The 22,759-nt window shown below is 33.6% G+C and overlaps 1 long non-coding RNA gene across 10 annotated transcripts in view; it reads right to left on the bottom strand.

Moving 5' to 3' along the window:
- LOC121115227 (uncharacterized) overlaps positions 1-22,759 on the bottom strand; it is a 74,694-nt gene that overhangs the window by 165 nt on the left and 51,770 nt on the right. For 4 of the 10 annotated variants that reach the window (XR_011779449.1, XR_011779450.1, XR_011779454.1 and 1 more), the window contains one exon: positions 38-21,793. This is a non-coding gene — a long non-coding RNA (uncharacterized lncRNA). The remainder of the gene's footprint in view (positions 1-37; positions 21,794-22,759) is intronic. The other 6 variants (XR_011779452.1, XR_011779453.1, XR_011779457.1 and 3 more) reach the window with 6 other exon arrangements.

Genomic DNA, 22,759 nt, shown 5'->3' on the forward strand with positions numbered 1-22,759 from the left:
AGTTATGATAACATATACTAAAAAATTTCAAACAAACCTCGTCCCAGCTTCTTAGCAACTTCGAGCTTTCAGTCATATAACTTTTCTGGGAAATTGAAAAGTATGTAGTTATTTTTTGTAGGAATTTGAAATGACAAAATTCTTATAGAAAACAAAAATGTACACTAACTAGAGGGCAGAGACCATATATTTACAGGTACCATGTGAACCAATTTTTTCCACACATTCACAATGGCTATTAAAAAAACCTCTTATGATGTGGCAATGACAAACTTACCCTTATTAATATTTTTTTTCATTTCCGCTTAAACGCTGCTAGAAAATATTTTGTTCAATTTTTCCTTATATGATTCAACAAAGACTCAAGGCCAGGACTGATTTTTTCATTCTTTTCTCTTGGCGCATGGATTCATTGTTAAAAATTTCAATATTGCCCACAACCTGGAAATATATAACATAATTCTCAATGTAAACCCTCAGAGGAGGAACAGTCATCCTGTTAGATTCAATAATAGTTTTAAAATCCCCATAATCCAGTGAAATTGGTATTAGAACCTTGTCTAGTATCTGAACATGGCAACCTTTGAAGTGAGCGTTTCATTAATACGAAACCAAACCCTCTGTTGGAAATGACTTACTTGCACGTCGTTTGAAAATTTATCTCCTCAGCTCCAATAAAATCCAGTTTTATTACTTATGATTCATAGATTATAACACTTTTTTTGCCTAATGGCCAAGTGATCTTTATTACCAAATTAGTTGTGTAGAAAAATGCCGAAATGAGAAGAAATTTCACTATGCCCTCTATGTGAGCAACACATTAACATATATTAAATAATATTATCATTCTTATAGTTGTATAATTAGCCGCAAGATGACGCCACTCTCGATCATTCTATAAACAAGCTAATATAAGTAAACAATTATCATGCCCCATTATAACTTTTAATTGGTTTGAAAAACGTACCAGGAGGACACATTCAAGGCCAATCCTCTTAGAATCAATTTTAACATCAATCTTAAGATAAAATGTATTAGAAAACCTGTATTGAGTCAAAGATATTTCTCTAACCATGAGTTAGTTTCTTTGATTAAGTTTTTATCTAAAAAAAAATTACAGACAGATTAACTGGCATACTCTTCAAAAATATGATTTTTTTTTTCTTCATTTTAACCCTTAAAGAATGGAACATTCTTCATTATTCATTGAATCAATACATAAGTAATTTTCAGAATTGAGTTTCTAACAAAATTAAAAAACCTATACAGTCTCAATTATGTGAATCTTGAAAATCTGTAAGATTGGCGAAGCTATTTGAAAAGCCGGATATGAGGTGTTGAAGATTTGCTCGTAATATTTTATAGTAAAATTAGATAATGAAATACTCTAGATGTGTACGTCGAGAATTCATTTAATTTCCGGTTTTTCTTTTTCAAATACTCATTTTTAAGTTCCAGAATGTAAAAAAATTATAATAATTTAAGATTACTGGAATTGATTTACTTCTTTAATCAGTATTTTTTTCTGTCGCAAAAAGTTATTAAGAGTTCAAAAAATAATTACATCTGAAAGTTAACTGAATTGTCGAAAGTTGTTGGAACAGATGATATATTTACAAAAAATCTCATCAGTTCCACGAGGTACAAGAGTTTCATTGATTTTCATTGGTCAATTATGATTTTTTTGTAAAAATTTCATAATATGTGTTTGTGAATTGAAATAGGATTTCGTTCTCCTATTCTTTCTATCAATCATGATTTAGTATTTCGACGTTACACTGCAAAATTTATTAATTACTTCAATAAATCTTACTATACCACACCAAATTGGATTTTTTTGAATTACATATACTTTTAAAGTCCATAGATTATGTATGTTAAAACGTAGTGTTCTAGCACAAAAATATTTATACGAGGATTAAGTAGTTCCAACAAACGAATAACAAAAAAGGAATCGAAAATCAAATTATACACAAAGAATTTTAAGTGTATGAAGTATATTCGTATATGTTTTTTAAGTAGCAACCAAAAAAAAAGAGATGATTCATTTGAAGTGAAAGATTTAAGAGTGCATGGGATGAGGATAGTACAAAATTGAATATCCCATGGATAGGGGCATCTGCAGAGGAGGGATGTTGCCCTCCTCTGCAGATGCCACCCAATTAAGGAATGCCTGATTTTAACAAGAAAATTGAATTTTTCAAGTTTTTTTCCAAAAACCAAATTAATAATTTTAATTTTTTTTTTTCTAAAAGTTTAATTTTTTGTGAATAGCTATTGCTTTTTGAAATTTTTCTCGAAAAATTATAATATTTTAATTTTTTGCCAAAAAATCAAAAGAAGTGTCACTCTTAGAATTTAGTTTTTGAAATGCTTTCCCAAATGTTTAATTTTTCTAATAAATTTCCATAAAATATCAATTTTTTTTAATTTTGTAAAAATATTCCAAAAACAAAGCCCCCAGCCTAAAATATATATATAATCCTGTGGAACTCCCTGATGGTTGATGTAATTTTTGACTTTTTTAACAAAAATTACTAAAATATAAATATTATATTGACCAGTATAAATTTCAAATGCCCACAGTTAAATTACTTATAGATGCATAATAATTTTATCAAAACAACTCGACTTGTTGCATTTTAAGACAAAGAAATTGCAACTAGTACATATATCGCAATTTGTACACAACATATCGTGGGGCTGGAACAAGGTTATTACATATGACATTTTTTAATTTTTTGTTTGAATATGAAGGAGTGTTTTTATTTATCATATTTGACATACTTTTAACATTTTTCAAATAACAGCATTCCAACAATTCCATTTCCAAAACCAAGATGTTAGAAGTATGTCAGATATGATGTATAAAAACAATCTTTCATATATTAAAACAAAGAATTAAAAAATGTCACTTGTAACACTTTTGATCCAGGCCCACCATATATAAGAAGAATGATCTATGACTCAAGTTGGGAAAAAGAAAACATTAATGACGTCGACAGACTTCTATGGTATATTTTAATAATTATGTTCCAATTAATCAAGCCAACTCAACTTTTCCTTCTAAAAATCTAAATGTTGTGGGTAATCTTCAAGGGATTTGAATGTTTAATTTTTGACAAGTATGGGTAAAACCTGGGTCCCTCATGTATGTTGTGCATCTGTGCAAGAAATCTCACCAAATTGGCGGATAATGGTTCTCAGTATCCCCCAAGTAATTATAATAAATTAAAATGAAATTATTGCATTACGTATTTAATTAATGCATTTTAAGACGAAAAAATTGCAACTTGTAGAGGGTTGATCTTATCTAATGGTATGTACTTTATTATTTTTCAATTTGTCAAGAGAAAATTTAAACAAGAGGTTTTGTGAAGACATTTATTCAGCAAAATCATCTAAAAATAGTACTTGTCACAACTTTTAATTATTATGTGAGCCCTCAGCTCTATAATTGAATCAAAATGAGTCCTAAATCTCTTGCAGGCATGAACTACGTAGTCAGACTCGTGATTGGTCAACTTCTTGTCCATGGGAGCCTCCTTTGAGGAGTAGCACACACCCTCTCCTCCAAAGTGTCTAGATAGAGTAGTTCAAGGGGTTTTTGTATCTGGAGAGGAGGGAGGCCCCATGTTAAGGTACCAAAAGTGTAGAAAGTTTTCTTTCATGAAGGCTGGGTCTTAGCGAGGCGATAACACGGAGCTCCGCCTTGAATGCACAAAGTTGTCTACGATATTTTCTCTGGGTCTAAGTAGTACTTCCTTATCCATAATTTTGAATACGTCCCTGAGACGGTAAACAGTGGTACGGCTACATCCGAGCTTCTTGAATATGGCCATGAGGGACATGCCGCGTCAGAAAATCTTCAAAATTTCACTCCTTTGTCACTCCATTTTACTGGTTCTCGTTCGTTTCATATTTGATATAATCAAAACTTTATATGCGAAATTTTGAGTCACAAACCCTATCTTTCAGAGAGTTTGACAGCAATCGACGAATAAATTTCCAATTTATTAAAATTTAAATTAAGTGTAGAACTAAACAAGATAAACACTGTACAATTTGCATATACAAGTTGCAACCTGTACAGGATTGCCGAGTTAAATCGGACAAAATTCAAAAGTGCCTTTCTAAAATTGTAGACTAGATAGAAAGCTAAGCAATAAAACAACAATTATTTATCTGACCTTAATGTATTACTTTATTCAATATGACTGCCCTCAGTGGCAATTACTTTCTTGATCATAGCGCTGAAACACTTGATGTTCATTCTCCCCATGTGCAGCCGAGATCCTCACTCACTCCTTCTTTATGGCTGCATTCAGGTTATCCAGGCTGTTGTGGTACTATGAGCAGACCTACCTCTCCAACTTTCCCTAGAAGAAGTAATCCAACAGATTTCAATGGGGAGAGTTGGACAGCCACAGGTATTGGGAGCCAGAAATCGTACTAGTGGGTCCTGATAAACTCTTGGCTGATCTTGGACGTGTGGCGAAGGGCAGAGTCCTGTTGCCTCACGCAGGGCTCAGGGACGTTTGCCTGAACCCAAAGAAGCACAGCGGACCTCAAACACTCCACATACACAGTAGAATTGACCTTTTCTTCCTTATTGAAGAAGAATGGTGGCATGACCTTCCTTGTGCTAGTGATGATGCCTAAGACCATCAATTCTGGCACCATGTAGGGATCTTTCCTCATTTTTGAAAGTGGTGTAGATGTCAAAACCAGTGATTCTGGCATTTCCTGAGAGCTTGATGATAGCTACTGCTCCATGGTCTGCACGAGCGAGTTCGTTGCCAGTGGAGCCTTTGGTTTGCCCCATGACTCTAAGTCTTTATTTTGATAAAAAATCAGAAGAATGTTGACCTCTTAATTGAGTCACTCTGATGTGAACTCAGTGCAAGGATACAAGTGTTATTATCAATTGAATTTTGTCTGGATTTATCTGGGGAACCCTGTATATACATCGTAATTTGTACACAATAACCTACAAGTATATAAGAAGAAGGATCAATAACTCAAGTTGGGAGCCTAGGACCCTCATGTATGTTGTGTATCCATTGCAAAAATCTCAATATATTGCCAGATAATGGGTCTCCTAATTTTCCTTTTGCATACCCATTATATTGAAATAGCCTGCAATCCATATTTCCGATATTTACCTTTGTTGGCCAAAAATATCAGGAATTACAAAGAACTCAATACACTTTCCAAATTTGCGATAGGCTTACTTGTACCTCAGAATCAAATTATTTGAACATAACTATATACAATTTTAGCTTCAAGATTGAAGGGAAAGAATCTTCAGAAAAAAAGAAACTAAAATTACTTTGTACTTTCATTAAGATCAACGTGCATTTTTTAATTATCATCCTTTGTAATAGAGAAGATAATAAGCCCTATGAAGCCAAAATCCTTGACATAGGAATACAACAAACGGTTTCATTTTCTAAGGAAGAAATAAGGCAAAAGTCTTTTTGTTTTTGTTTTTCTCTCTCTTCCAAATTTATTCCTACCGAACGAGTCTTAACTCGTTGAGCGTCCTCCATTTCATATATATAAAATCTCTTGTAACTTACCCCGCACTTTATTGTCATTTGTGATTTGATTTTCATTTATTTAATTTTCTAAATGGAATCGAGTCCTACGGATCCCCCTCCATATAAAGATTCAAATGAATTATTTGTCAAAAATCGTAACAAGGTTAAAAGGGTTTACACTAAAGCATTGGCTATGAGGGAAAAAACATCAATGATATTTGAAAAAAAAAAAAAAAAATTGAATTAAACTTTTAAATGGGAAACTTTTGTCATCACTTTGACTGAAGTTAATAATGAAAGAGTTTATAACAACATAAACTTAAAACATGTAACGGTCTATGATGCAGCATTGTATTTTGGTTTTAATGAAGACAAAATCGCTGGAGGATAAGAACAGTATGGTTATGGATATGCCTCCATATTTCTTAATGAGTCTACTGATATTCGACCTTGGTTGATAGAATTGAATAAAGAATTCGCCACTGATGTGGAAGGACCGAATAAAAACTATATGTATGAAAATTAAAGGGATAGAAAATTTTGAAATTGACAGGAGAAAAAAAATGAAAATTAAGGCAATCAATCCATTTAAAAGATTTAAGGAAAGTGATTTGAAAGCATTGATAATTAAATTTGCAAACGTCCTGGACTCTTACTCTGAAGTAAATTCAGATGATCATGAAGCTGAAGAGATATACAAAAGTTATAAATCTGTTTGGAAAACTTCAAAATATATATTTGAAGTCCATGCCGACTCCTATAGCCTTCCTCAAATAATACCAGTTAATGAAAGCCGGATGAATTTAAGGTTTCCTGGTGTACGGCTCCAATGTCAAAATTGCTTTCAGTTTTATTATGTATTTCATATTTCCTTTTCCCTTGTTCTTACCTTCTTGTATTTTCTTTTATGTAATAAAGTACTGTATTTTACATAGTATAAATAGTCGTGTATTTTGTAAATAAATTAGAGTAGGGTTTTGTATTATAAAGAATACATATGATCAAATAAATATTGTAGTCTTATTCCTCCACGCCATTTCATCTTCTCATTTGTCTCTCGGTCATCCTGGACCTCTTCAACTATAAATAAGTTCGTGTCTCTCCCTCGTCAAGACACAACATTGGCGACGAGGATGGGATAACTAATTAGTGGTTTATCATCATTCTTAAATAGGTAAATACACCTCCTCTGGCGACGAGGATGGGATCAGGATCACGTGACCTCCCTGCTGTGGGATCGTCGGCGAAGCTAGCCCTGTTGGAGTTGGGTAGCCCTTTTTCGTCGATAGGGAGAACGCTCGTTCGTCTGTGGAAGACGGAGCAATATGGACTGTGCCTCAGTTTGGGCCTCGTGGAGGAAGGAAGAGAACCGTGGTCACTTACAACGAGTGAAGTGTGTGTCTGTGTCAGGGACCACATCATTAACAGTGGACTTAATCCTATGAAGTTTTGGTTTTCTGTTATTCTTACTCTCCTGTTCACATCATTGGTTAATGGATGTACAACGGTCTCTCCTCTGGATCATCCCGAGTTGGATGAGGGTACATCGAGCAAGATCGATATGTCTCCCAGGGACAAGCAGGGTGCTCGTGTCCCTAAAACCTCTATAAGGGTGAAGGTTATGTCTCTTTGGGACGAGCAGGGTGCTCGGGTCCTTAAAACCTCTATGAGGAGTATTGTTCTCCTTTCTCCGGTGCGCGTGCTGAGAGCACATCTATAGAGATAAAAATTTGATTTACAAGAACGAATGGTTTGTCCGCGCCTGGGCATGGATGGAGCGGATCTATAAGCTGCTATTCATGGAGCGGAACCTGTGTAAGCACCATCATGGATTTGGTGCTTGGGGGGTGATGTTATGTATTTCATATTTCCTTTCCCCTTGCTCTTATCTTCTTGTATTTTCTTTTATGTAATAAAGTACTGTATTTTACATAGTATAAATAGTCGTGTATTTTGTAAATAAATTAGAGTAGGGTTTTGTATTATAAAGAATACACATGATCTTATAAAAAGTGTAGTCTTATTCCTCCACGCCATTTCTTCTTCTCGTTTGTCTCTTGGTTATCCTGGATCTCTCCAACTATAAATAAGTTTGTGTCTCTCCCTCATCAAGACACAACAAGTTTGGACATGTAATGTCAACTGCAGCGAAAAAAGACTATAAATTAAAGAAAATGAAGCTGTATTAAACCAGAAAATTAAAGAAACCAATGATAATGAATGACGAGTCAAAAAAAAGGGAATACAACCGAAAAACCACAGGGAAATAATGGAACCATAATGGTTGAAAACGAAAACGATTTATGTTCCATGGAAAATAATCTTCCGAGCAAAGATTCAAAAAATAATGTCCAACCAAAAACAAAAAACCGAAGGAAACTATAAATAAAAGCACAACCAGGAAATAATATCTTTAGAGGATATAAACTACGCCGCTTCAACATCTGCAACGGATTGTGGAGAAGGAAATATAAATATAGGAGAGGAATCAGCCACAACCGAAGAAGATAAATCGAAGGAGCAGTATAAAAATGAAGAAAAGCTCCTGACTCCTGTCACTAAGACTGGAGTGGACCAAAGTAGAGAACAACTGATAAATTCCTAAAAAAAAAAATAGAAATTATCTTATTAATAAAACAAAAACAATATACTGCCGTTTAGAAAAAGACGAAAAGAACTATATCTGAATCCCAACCTTCCCCGAACCTTCCTCCAAGACAGCCACATAGAAAAGCATGACCATATCTATTTTATTTCACACAGACCAAGAATAATGTGGGGAGATTTCAACGTAAAGTTGAGAATGAAAAGAGATACAACTGGTAAGTTTGAAGCATCACCCCCACGCAACAAAAATATTATCCTCAATTATTAGATCTTTTGACTTTATGGATGTAGGATGTGAGATGAACAACGTAGGGCATACTTTCTTCCCCATTGACAAAAATTCTAAGCGGTTTCTTCTATAATAGATTTATTCCTGACGAAAGGATTCTTAAGCGAGGCGATAACATCATATAATGTAATCGACGTCAAGGTGTCTGACTACAAAGCTATCCAATTAACATTAACCCCTCAATCGAAGGAAACAAGAAATGTTAAACAATGGATACTTAATTCAAGTATTATGGATGATCCTGAAGTCAACAAAAACACTATTAACATAATTCATGACGTATCTTCAAAGATACAACACGGCAAGGATATATTTCTGCTTTTACAATCAACGCTGCAAAAAATCAAGAATATGTGCAGAAGGAAGGGATCTATTTTGTCTATAAGAAAGTGTGAGTGTATCAACAATATTGAAATAATTTCTAGAAGCCACATCAGCGATGAAGAGAAAAAGGTTAAGTTGGACCAAATATATAGAAAGAGGGATGTTATGCATAGAAAGAAATTAAGCAAGATAGACTATCTATCACATTCAAGATTGCAGTGTGTGTGACAAGAAAGAATCAGAAGTAAGGTTTAAAATATTTATCTAATGGATAAGAATGGCATAGCATTTAATGACCCGGAGTACATATGTAGAGAATTTTTCACTCCAAATTATACTCATTTTAAGAAAGAACGAAAGAAGTCAAATGCAGAAGATGCATGACGTGCACTGCCTCTTTTTGTGAGAGAATTAAGATGTGAACATGATGATGATTTAAGAATAGGAGAAGAAGATAAAAACCAAGTAGAGAAATGTTTAAAATGCGAAGAAATTAAGAATACCATAAAAAATGCCCAGCTTAATAAACCCCCTGGCCGTCTGACTTTAAGTTTGAATTTTATTCAAGGTACGTGGACCTTTTAACTCCAGTTCTGCTCTTTTTTTATGAAAAGGTGATGTCGTTCCAGAATTTGCATCGGAAAGACGGATAGTTTTAATTCCGAAGATAAGCAAGAACCTTGGACGGGTGAAAAATGACCGCCAATTAACCGAGCAAAATTGCATATAAAGATATTTTCATATGTATTGGCAAATAGAATAAAGAGTATTAATAACTCGTTTCTATATCCCTCTCAATATAATATTTCATTAATGGCATTAAACTTCGCTAAAGGGTTCGACACAGTGTCCCATGAATACATCATTCGAAGACTATAGGAAGGAATTGGGAGATCTAATTATTAGAATTGTGGGAATTACACTTACAAGGTCTCGCACACTGGTTGGGTTTGGAAATCAGGAAGCTTACTTTATGAATAAGGGAAGAGTAAGACAAGGTGACCCTGTGTCTGCCATTTTGTTAATCATAGGTATTTACAAAATTATACAAGAGAGATAAACAAGAAATTGTTGGACGAAATGGACGGGCTGGCTCCTTTTTCATTGACATGAACCTAAATATGTGGGACAAGATTAAAGCATGGAACATTTACGGCATCCCAACAATAATCCACCTAGTGAAGGTCACTAGGTGGTTTATTTATGTTCTTCAAGAAGAAGTCAAATGCACAAGATGCATGACGTGCACTGTCTCTTTTTGTGAGAGAATTAAGATGTGAACAACATATGACAAGAGAACAGCAAAAAAATTATATGAGATAGGGTTTTCCTTATTCCAGCTAAAGAAAAGAAGAGTATTTCATATGAGAGGCTGCACGGACCAATAAATACGGGAGGTTTATCTGTATTGAGTATCTCAGAGATGTGGAAGGTTTTGAATTTTTATTGGATAAGGAAAATGTAGGACAGTGAAGAGTGTTGGTGCAAACCCCTCAAATTTCCTTAGAGGAAAATTATTCTTATTTGTTAGAAAATCCTTGTGCCAGTTATGGGAGAATTATAAATTACTCGCTTCCTATTCTAAGCGCATGAAAGATCTATGCAAAGGAGCTAGAGATGTGACCCAGTTGCTTGAGTTATGTCTTGGTTGGGTCCCACCAATCAAAGGACGTCTGAGCCTCACGGAAGTGTAAACAATCACTGTAGAAATCGCAGCAGATGTTCTGGGTTCTAACCCACTAATAAATGAGATGGTGGAACATAATTTTCGCAAAATTAGGGAAATTTAGAGGTTTCCAAACACCTTTAGTACCTTTCCGGATGAAAGCTTCTATGATGTCTACTTTTGAAATTAATAGATGTTTTAAAAAGCCATCATGTCCCCTTTTCTTGGAAACCTGGAAAGGATATATATAAGTAAAGATGCAGCCGGTAGCATTAAACCTATAAAAAAAATATTTGCCAAGGGCTGAAAAATGGTTTAAGTATCACCTATTTTCAGAAACACTGGAGGTGGGTTCAAAGTTTTAGAAAGATCGGAGGGGTTTTTGTCATTTTTTGCAATTTAGTTAGTGAAACGACGGACCATCTCTTTTGCCAGTGTGAGATATTGAAGTATCTGTATGGGAGAGTTACACAGTTCTTGTTGGATACATTTAAGATCAAGACCGGGGATTATGAGTTTTTAGGTTATTATACTGGAAAAGAAGAATATTTTATTAACGCCATCATAACAAAGGAACAGTAAATTATGTATACGAACAGGGCCCAAGGAGGCATAACCCACTGAGGTGTTATCGCCTCTATCGAATTATATAGCAAGGTGTTAAAGGGGCTTAGATGGCTTATTTTCGTTTTGTTTTCAATAATTTATTTTTCAATCACTTTTTTTTATTTGGAAGTCTCAACATTCCGGTTAATAATGAAACACCATTTTATTCATATGGCCGCCGTCACTGGCCTTACAGTAGCCCATTCTGTCGACCCAATTTTTCAATACATTTTCGATTGTGTGAGCTTCAATAGCTGCAATGGCGAATCCAATTTCGTGTTTCAGATCGTCTCTGGATGGTTGGCGTAACATTTATCCTTGACGGTTCCCCACAAAAAATAGTCCAACGGAGTTAAATCGTAGCTACGAGGTGGCCAGTTGACGTTGCCGTTTCGGCTTATGATGCGATTGTCGAAGACAGTGCGCAAAATATCCACTGTAACTTTGGCTGTGTTGCACGTAGCGCCATCCTGTTGGAACCAAATGTCGTGGATGTATTCCTTTCCATTTGGGAAAACAAAAAATCTTCCAACATTGCCCGATAGCGCTCACCATTGACTGTAACGGCAGCTCCTTGCTCGTTTTCTCGTTTTTTCACTTTCGGCAAAAGCAGCAATGTTTTCGATTGAGCGTACTGGACGAACACCGGAACCAGTTTCACGCACACGCTTCAGAAATTTATCCACAAACTGCCTGGAAGGCGCTTTATTTCGACCAACGTAATTTTCTTGCAGTTTCGTTTGAAGACTCTGGAAGTAAGTCTTCAGTATTTCCCAATTTTCTTCGATCGTAAACTTAACCATTTCGTCAGCCAGATACCTTTTACAAAATATTAGGCACAATGAGAATGTTATTACAGCTGTCAGACGTCAAAAAAGTGGTAGTTCAAATGCAACCGCTAGATGGGCCACCCGTTATATTGGTCTAATTTCAAATATGTAACGTTACATGCTCTTAAAATTATTTTATAAATTATAACCTATATTAGTGTATAAAATGTGTTGTAAATAAAGCTATGCCGTTAGGCCAAGAAAAAAAAAGTTATAAAGGAGATCATCTTAAATATGACGGAAATGAGTAGGGTATATTTATTGGCTCTTCCTACACAAGCCTCAAAATTGTGTCAATGCACAACGGTTCAAAAATTGTCGGCGCTTAATATTGTGTCGTTTAAAATTTCGAGTAAATTAAATACAAAAAATCTTACTTTTTAATATCAGGTTGTTGTTGAAATAATATCAAGTACAACCTCATTCCAGACCCAATCATAAGTAAAATGTTGTTGATCGGTGCTGTTAAACCATCATAGCTTTAAAATTGGAGATAATATAAAAACACCCATTAAAGAGGTCAATTTTTATCAAAAAAGTATATATTATCATCTTTAACATTTATCATACAACGAGCAAAAAAAACAAAAAACCTTTAAGGTTAAGTATGTTTAAATCTATTTGAGCATAGAAAATCTCGTCTCTGTGGAGGCAACTGTACCAAGCAGAGTGTAGGCTATTCTGAGAGCTACCCAAAGATATATATTTAGCTCACATAGTATCTCATTTTTGACAAATAAGCAGTAACGAGGCAGTGAACATTTAACTGGTTCTCTAAACATCGGCCGTTGATGACATAATTAAGTAGAAATGCCCACTACTTATATTTGCATATACCTTAATAGAAAAGTGATCCCCAAGGTTCTAAGATAAAGTCCCTTTATATATTTTGCTGAGCCTTTCTAGCAAAAGGGGACCTCAAAACTGGAATCTATATGATTTCACAATTACATGAAAATATTTATGGAACATTTTTGCGTCTTGTAACTGATCATCTTATTCTAACTCAAAAGTAACAGTTAAAATTCACGAGAAAATAAGTATAAATACCTGTTGGAATCAAAACGAGAATTAAAGACAAACTTTGCAGTAATTTCTATCTTAGATATCATTGCTAGATACGGAGTGGGATTTGTGTTTATTTCCTCCCTCCACGGCTGATCATAGCTAATTCAATATAGCGTCATGGCAGCTAAGCTATTCTCATCCAGAACATTCTTCAAATAGTAAGAGAGAACCACGTGATTTAACCGTTTCTTTTATTTTTACATATCGGAAAGTCATATTTTATACAACTCTAATGATATACTCCATTGTCCTGAGGAATTATATCTGAAGGTTTACAAGAGTACACATAAACTACTCTTAAACGTTTCCAACAGTTGTTGATCGGTGCAATTGGCAGATAGCTTTAAAATTGGTAACATTTTAATGATATATAAAAAAGATCTTTTTTTACCCAAAAATGTTCTCATATCTGTTCATATTAAATCTGTAAAGCCAAAAGTGACATATATGACCTTAAATGTAGTAGATAACTGTTTTTAGGCCCTTCAGTAAAAGACAATAGAGCAATCACAACTAATATTTAACCAAAAAATAGGACCCTTTGATAATTTAATCTCCTTGTGCATTCTTTTTTGCAACATCCATTAAAAGCTAATAAGAAATTAATTTATTGATTAATTATAATAACCCTAGAGCAATTAATTAGAATCCCAATCATTAGTAATAGATAGTATGTGATGGAAAGCTTTTAAATAGATTAAACGTCTAGAAACGTCCTTGTTGTTGTTGAAGATGATGAGCATTTGATGCTTACATTTATATAACACTAAGTTGTATATAACTTTTTCTTTTTTGATTAGGATTTTTGATCATTTCAAGATAAACTGGTTTTTGTTTTGCTTTGACCAATTTCAGAAATATAAAACGTAATCATAGTCAATCGAACCATTTCTATCATATTTAAATCAATCTAGAGCTGAATTTTAGGTTTTTAGGTAGGGTATATCCAAATTTGAGGGCAATAACAGAAATTTAAAGGTTTAAAGATTAGAAAGCTCCAGTCTAGGATCAAAGTAAAATCCTCACCAGAAAACGTACTCTGACTTCAAATCCGTGTAAAATCCTGATTTTTTAATGCAGAATCTTTAAATTGGAATTACTTGAATATTACTAATGAAGAAATTAGTAATTGAAAAAAAAAAAAATTCCATTGAATTTGGATAATTAATATTGTCGTATGCATATTTAAAAAATGTCTGACGACACCTTCTAAATGCAAAATATAACTATCTCTCTCTCTCTGTACGTAATTTAACATATTAACATATATTGAAAAGAACACACTTTTAGCCATCAGAAAATTTTAGTTGGGTGTTTTGTTCCGAGTGTAACGTTAAAAGTTGTGGTAAGTATTAATTTATATATTTGGATTCTGGGTAACAAAAGGGACAATACGCAACTAGATATCGCCCTTACTTGAGCGGATTGGTGCGTCTTTTCAATGGCAACGCATCTGAAGGTCACCTGTAAGACCATTTATCGGATTTAAAAACTTATTGAGGATAGGGATACTTTCATCGAAAGCATGAATTGGGTGGAAAGTCAAAAATCTAAATCGTGCTATTAGGCCTTATATATCCAGATGCAAGCATCAAAGTTGGGATTGGCACCCTCCACAGTCACTAGGTATATACAAGAGAAGGGAAGTAAGTCCTTTGTGAAGCCGAAAAAGCCACTTATGACTCCAGCCATAAAAGAGATACCTCTCTGACGTTTTCCAGGACTACTTAACAGCCTTAATTAATATGCATGAGACCGGTAACATCGCACATTTAAAAAAATATATAACAATTTTTAAAAAATAAGCGGATATTTTTTGATGAGTGCCCACAACAAAATAAAACTTAAAAGGTCATAATCAAAAGAAACTAAATATTTAACTAATTTAGATCAAAGATATATTAATGAAGACAATATATACATAGTATATGATAACGAACAAAACCATCACAAAGGCATCATGCGAAAGTGTGTTAGTTACTTTAATATTTAATTGTAGCGTTATTAGCGTTGTCATACGCAAATTTTGTAAAAAAAATTACAGATTCTGTGTTCAAGCTAAAATTCAATCATTTCATTGGAATAAATCCTGTTGTACTCTGCCCACAATAGTTATCTATTTTATAAAGAATTGATCTACTGAAGGAAGAGTCATTAAATATTGATTCAGAAGTTTATTCAACCGCAAAAACTTTTATTCAACCTCCAATGAAGAAAAATAAACTTTGATTATCTTAATGATGGATAGAGAAGATGTTCGTAGAGATCATATTACCAGTAAAGAGGTTGGATACTTAAATCACCCACGCTTGTTATGAATGATGATCCTGCCGAGTTTGAGAGGAAAAAACTGCGTAAAATATTATCAAACTTTGAAACTTACAAAGGAATTATTAGTTTAAAGACTTTTTAGCGTTGTTAAAAAAGGTATTAGGACATGAAATATGTCAACTCACCCACACTAGGTTTGAATAATTGATTTTTGCAAGAAGTAACAACTGCTTAATTGTAGTAATAAATACTATAATATATTTTTCCAATTGTTGTTTTATTATCCAATGATGAGACAAAAACATATGTTGATATTACCCAAGATAAAAATAATATTATAAAGGAAGAGGCCCTGCCTTTTTGTAGTTGGCTATCTGAGTATATATATTTGATTTTCCCAAAGCTGTTACCATTACTATTTCATTGCTGAAGAATCGCTAGTGCATGGAAGACAAAAAGTAATACTGAGGATTTATTGTGAAGTGCAGTTCCTTGTTGTACTCGGAGAGGAACTAAGGATCAACATCGTAGTAATGCCTGTCTTTATCATTGTTAGATACTGAGTGGAATTTTTGTTAATTTTCTCTACCTCATAGATGCTTGCAGGCAATTTAATGAAACGCCATGAGAGCTAAGCTGCTCTCCTCTCATACATTCTTCAAATTGTCAGGTTGACCACATTAAATTTTAGTTGTTTTTTAACATATCGGCTGATAATATTATTTTCATCCATGTATATTACTTAATCAGTTCCTGCATTATTTTTTTATTATTTATTTTTTTAAGTTGGTTACCTCATACTTTAAATGAATGATTGCTTCATACGTTAAAATCAAGCAATTTAAAAAAAACGTTGGTATTTATAATATACTAGCGGGAGTACCTGACATTACTCACAGAGTACTAAGGCGTCTACAACAGAAAGACAGACAGACATTGATATATCAATATACAGGATAAGGATTTTATATCTGGAAAATTTAATTTGTATTAAAATGACTTTAATTTGGGCCTTTTAAGTTTTATTTTATTGAGTGCATTGATGAAAAAATATCCTATTATTTAGGTGGTACAGTACAATCATGAACAAACTTCGACTTCATTCAGATTCCTTATGAGTGTATAAAGGTAGAGTGTTTCTCTGCTCACAGAAGAGGATAAGTGACTATTAAAATAAATTTTCGTTTCTTTCCTTTTTGAGTCAGTTGTCGAGTTGGAGCACCTTGGAAGAAATACGATCGACGAATTATTCCACGCGTGCCACAAAGCAAAAGCCACCGCCAAACTCTCAGACTACCCCAGAAACACAGTCTGGAAGGTCTTTAAGAAGACAAAGACGGAAACACTGGGGCTGGATGGCAACCAACACCAAAGGTGATGTATCAATTTGTCATTCAATGGCTTCATTGAATAAAGAGGCTTCTGTATTTTAAGCAGAGATTTTCGCCATAGTACAAGGTGTAGAAGCTCTTCTAAAGTACGAAAAAAATACTGAACAAAGTAATAATCAGATCAGACTCCCAATCCGTAATTCCTGCAATCTTTAAAACACTTACTACTATGAATGAAGCTTTAAAATATAAAGAAACCATCATCAAAGGAATGAGTGAGAAAAATATACATCTAGAATTGTGCGGAAGACATTCTGACATTACAAGAAGTGAATTTGCAGACCATCTTGCGAAGATGGGTACTGAGAGCCAAAACTGGCATTATTTATAAGACCGTATCGTAGATTTTATTTTCAGCGAGCACCAATGGGCTTTATTTCTACTGATGATGAATATAATTGTAGATGCGATCAGGTTGTAGAAGGAATTCATCATGATCATAAAGTTGTTGATGACGTCCTTGTGGATGATGAAAATTTCGAATCACATGTTGAAAGTGCACGTAAAATATTATTAAGATGCAGAGAATATGGTATTAAGCTGAGTAAGGAGAATCTTCATTCGCACGTGAAGAAATATATTTTGTCGGGTATAAAATTTGTAAAGATGGGATAGCTTCGGATTGAAAGAAAAAAACTTAGTTCATATATTGGTTTAGCAAATCAACTTGCAGGCTTTTCATCAAAATTTAGCAAAGCAAGAAATGAATTTGCAGACCATCTTGCAAAAGAGAGGTATTGAGATCCACAACCAGTTTGCTATTAGGATGCCTCCAAGCTGAATAAAGAAGGTAATTCATAACTTCTTCTTTCAATATTGGTGTAACTAATATAAAAAAGATCAAAGTATGAAAAATACACATACTATGCTTTATAAGCTAAAGTCGAAGTGTACGTAGCGAGTCAATTCTACAAAGATAGACTCTGCGTGTTTATATAATGTACATATCTCTGAATAAAATAAACAATCTTAAGTATAAACTTAGATAGAGAACATCACGGCTTCATTGCAGACCCGACGTGATTCAATGACAAAAACACGTAATAGTTCCAAGATATCGCCGCAGGGAATTTCAAACTCAGCGACAATTTATTATCGCCCTTCACCATTCATAATTTCCAATCCTAAACGATGGTTTCGTCGAATTGAAATCCAATTTGAGCTCAGAGAAATAACGTCTACGATGACAAAATTTGCACTTTTGGCCTCAGCAATTCCCCTTGAAGCATTTGATCTTATTGCAGATCTCGAGACTAAGAACGATTACGTCGAAGCAAAAAATTTACTCTTCAAAAATTATGGATCGTCGGAAGAAGAAAGTATTCAAAGACTCAGTGATTTGTTTTCAGGAGAAGCTCAGGGTCTCTCTGCCATACAATTAGCGTCATTGGTGAGGGCATTATTGGATAATAAAGTTATCAAGGATACAATTAGATCGAGTATTCGTGAAATTACGGTCCGCACTGTTCATCCTTCTAAAAGAGCTCTAGCTAGGGCGAGTCATATTCAAGATCACAATGAGTTCACTAAGTTTTGTGACAGACTCATTTCATCTTCCCCAAATCTTCCTGTCTCGTCAGTGGAGGACACTTGAGAAGATTCCGAAGTCAATGGAGTGGCCAAAACATCTAATGATCACAGTATTAATAAGAAAAACACCTTTATTTATAAAAATCATCGCACATTTGGATCGAGGGCAAAAAATTGTATCTCCACCAGCACTTTCTTTAGCACGATGCCAAAAAAACTTGTAATTCCTCAGCTCTTTACGGCTGAGATAATTATTATTAGGAAAAAGCTGCTTTATGTGACAGACTATTTGAATTGGATTAATTTCTTGGTTGATTCAGGAACTCAAGTATCTGTACTACCTATAAGCCAATTTAAGACCATGTATGACAAATTACCCCAAGCTCCTTCATTGATAGGTTTAGGAGGAAAGTAAGTGAAAACCTTCGAAAAAATAAACCAGACCATTGATATATTGAAGAGTTATTTCAGAAAAAGGCATTCTACCTAACCCAGATCGTATTGAGACTCTCCAAAATACTACGGTCCCTACATCTGTCAAGTCTTAAGCATTTTTGTCAAAAACATACTCAATGTAAATACTCTACATTTGATAGAGAGGTCACTCCAATTCAAAAAGTAATTAAACATTTTCAGTGGGGGGTTGAAAGGTTTCATGTTTTATACTGACCATTAACCACTAACAACAGAACTATTTGTCCAAATTCCATCATCAACTCCAAGACAAGCTCGAGCATTTTTATTTATCTCTTAATTTACCTCTGATATGCAACACAATTAAGGTAAATGTAACGTCTCCGCAGACTTCCTATCACGAGAAGTATTTAGCATTTACGAAGAAAATAATCTCTAAAAAAATAGTAGAGCATCAATCCATACGTCATTTCCTTTCACATTTTACAAATCAGCCAATCAAGTCAAATCTTTTGGAAAATATGAAATTTTAGGCTTTGTCTACATATATTTAAGGTTGATAATTTTGGTAAGAATACAAAAGAGTGCGAGGAGAAGGAAAGAAATACTTATGGCATCATTGATTAAATAATATACATCTTCTTCTATCAAGAACGTTATCATTCCCGCCTTTATTATTCAATATTAATATAATATTAGATGCTGATAGTCGACAGAGAACTGAATAAAATGCCTAAATTAACGTCGTCTTCTCTCTGGATTTATGAAAATGGAGGCCCAGGAATTTGGAAAATACTAACCGGATGAGATACAGATGGCTTGTCGAATTTGTCGATATAAATGTGCTTTAGTCCTCTGTCTAGAATTACACGACATTCATTATCCTCATCTCATATCAAGAGTATGGATATTCATCTATAAAATCAAGTTAACGATGAATACATCAAGTCAGACTTTAACTTTGATCTAACAAAGATGCGTATTGCATGTAATATAACCTTATCCATTGCTAATCATTCCACGTTCAAAGAATTTATGGAGAAAGACACGGGTAAATTCTTCCCTTCCCGAGGAACCATCATTAATTAATGGAGGAAGTTGGTAATTATGTCATTTATAGAAATACCCCCATTGTAAATTGTGAAGTTCAGATAATTTTCAGCATGTTAAGAGTCATCCACGCCAAATTACGAAATAGAACTCTGAATTTTGTACCATCTAACAGTAAGTATTCATTTTTTTTTTAAATCTAATCATAAAATATGATTCTATTTTAGCTAAAATTATCAAGAATTATGATACACAACTCATTAAATGGCAAAAACAAGTGCTTATATGGTCACGACAACGTGAGTAGTAGCTTTGGATGGTTCGCAACTAGTTTGTCTGACATTAGTTTATTCACTTTAAGACTTGGGTATGATCATTAGGTTTTTCAATATTACATAGTCAATAAATATTACTTTTTTATCTCTTAAGGATTAGCTATAGTTGATAAGCCCCAAGAAATGGTGTTCAAAAAACTAATAAAAGGCAAAAACAACTGCTTAAATGGTCACAACAACGGGGGGGGAAATCTTTTTTGAATAAGGAGTAATATCGCCGGACATTACTACATAATTAGCTTTTGCTCTAAATCTTTAAGATGCATTTATTTCTAACTTTTTTCTATTTGTATATTTATTGTCTAATTTTATGATTTTGACATTTACTTTATTATTAATAATTAGTTAGATCTCATTTGTAGAGATATATCTATCCTGTGCAGAATTGTATATAGCAACTTCCACATGAAGAAGAGGTGTGATTATCTTTTTAATTAAACTCCACGTCTCGTTTGTGTTTTTCAACCTAAAGTTACGACATATTTAACTGGATTCCGGTGTTAGAACAAGAAAACATTATTTGGATCAGTCTATTATTTCAATATTCTGTATGTATATATAATTTATTGTTATTAGTTATATGATTTCAATTGTTTAATTTTGTATATTTAACATAAATGTATGATGGTTTATTTTTTATTATGTAGATTATATTTAATTAAAGCCTTCTTTTTTAAACTTGGAACTTCAAATATGGAGTGTGACGTTTTTAAATCTACTGTAACGGATAAAAACGTCTAAGTCAATTATACGTAGTATATCGTCATTAATCATTTTGCTAATAAATACTTTCGTTATACCCTTAAAAATCATAATAAAGTAGACAGCTGATAATCACATCAGTATTTTAAAAAATGATACCATAAGTCTTTCTCCCCCCTTCTCCTTGCACGCGTTTTTCTCTACAGAATTATCAACTTTACATATATTGTATATATATGCAATAGAGTTAGTGTGTGTGTGTATTTTATTATGTGAGCCCAAACTGGTAAACCTAGGAGGCTCAAATTTTTCATAGGTGCCTCTTTCGAACCTGGTTAGTGTTTTTGTAAAAATGGACAAAATCGAGTATGTAGCTGTCAATAAACCCTTTAAATATATTCAAACTATAGCAGACATATAAAGGCTTATTGTGTAAAATTTGACACGTAAAGTTAATCTCTTTGAGTGAAAAACTAAAACTTCTTCGTGAACAATTATTTTACAAGGAACAAAAACACAAAAACCGAGACTGATAAGCAATATATTGCGGTCTCGGTTCAACTTTGTCTGTTCCAGTTCTAGCGGTTCAAGAACCGGAACCGCTAGAATCATGGTAAATCACATTCATATTGAACCTAATGTTATTCCTAAGATACATCAACAAAACCAAATTTTAAAAATTTTATCCATAGCAATCAGATATTCTTGTTCAAATATTTGATTTATATTACATTTGGCTTCGATGTTAGTATATTTCTTCAATCCTATATCGACTTTCTCTTCCTTAATTGGTCATTATTGTCTCTCAAGAACTTTTAAAAGTAAGAAAAATAATCTATTTGAATATTCTCAATCTAAACTAAATTATCTTAACCAGACATGAGCAGATGTCAAAATATTGTACAAGTAAAATCCCTGAAAGCGGGGCGTCCGCAGGGGGTAGCCTAGCGGGGCGTTCGCAGGGGTAGTTTAGTGGTGCGTCCGGATAGAGTGGCCTAACAGGGTGTCCGCATGGGGTGGCCTGGAGGGGTTGTAGCCCCCCCCAAAAAAAAAAGGAATTTTGGTATTTTACTTGATTTTTTTTCTTTTTGTCCAATCTCTAAATTCGATTTAAGCACTCGCATGTATCCAGCCTCTCTTTCTTGGTCCCAATTAATGGAGAGCCTACTAAATAATATTATTTGTTTAAGTCATTTCAAACTTATTAGGCTATTTTAATAAAAATTACTATTGGTAAAATAAGAATGAGTGTTTTCGGAGGAAAATATAATAGAATATATAAGCCAATATTTCAAGGCAAATAAAGCTAGTGGACAACATGATATTAGCGGAAAGATTCTTATTTTGGCAAAAAAAGAAATAGTCCTATTGATAAAGAGCACATGTGAGAAAACAGTTTCTTTTGCCAAGACTGCATCCTCTAAAATTGATCAAACGATATTTTAAGGGCCTTTGAATATTTAATATAACTAAGTAAATTGTTTGGAAAATAGTTTCAAAAATCCACGCAGATCAAAGATGGAAGACAGTCATGATGGTTCATGAAGGCACTGAAAACAAATCGTTGACCTTTAGCTTTTATTCATCTGAGAAAGGCCTTAAGCTAACTTTTCTCTAACATGACACACAACCCTTGCCACTATTTATCTGATTTGGAACTTTATTTCAATGAGCCATCTTTCTCTTTCAGTTTCCTCGTGGAAGATAATTATATATTTTCATTGAATAGTTCACCAACGTAGGCAGTTTTTCTTTTTATTTAGAATCATAGCAAAGAACATAAGTATCCATTCCCATTTTTTTTTCTGAATAGTAACCTCATTATAAATGAAAAATCAGGTTCATATATTAGTTTATTTCGTTTTAGAAACATGCATCCAAAACCCTGTTTTTACGTTAAATTGGTTCCTTTAGTTCGTTAAGTGCAGCAATGAAAAATAGAGGTGACATGGGTCAGCCCTGACGACAACTTCTCTTTATTTTGATCTTCATCTTGGGGGGTCAAAGTTGATATTTTTAACACATGAAATGGTAAAACATCTAATTAAACTTGATAGAACTCCCTCAATTGGCTTTAAAAATTAAATAATTAATAGCTGCATTGAATACTAATTGATCCCAATGATACTTTCA

The sequence above is a fragment of the Lepeophtheirus salmonis genome, chromosome 3 (genome assembly GCF_016086655.4).
Source record: "Lepeophtheirus salmonis chromosome 3, UVic_Lsal_1.4, whole genome shotgun sequence".
Lineage (NCBI taxonomy): Eukaryota > Metazoa > Arthropoda > Copepoda > Siphonostomatoida > Caligidae > Lepeophtheirus > Lepeophtheirus salmonis.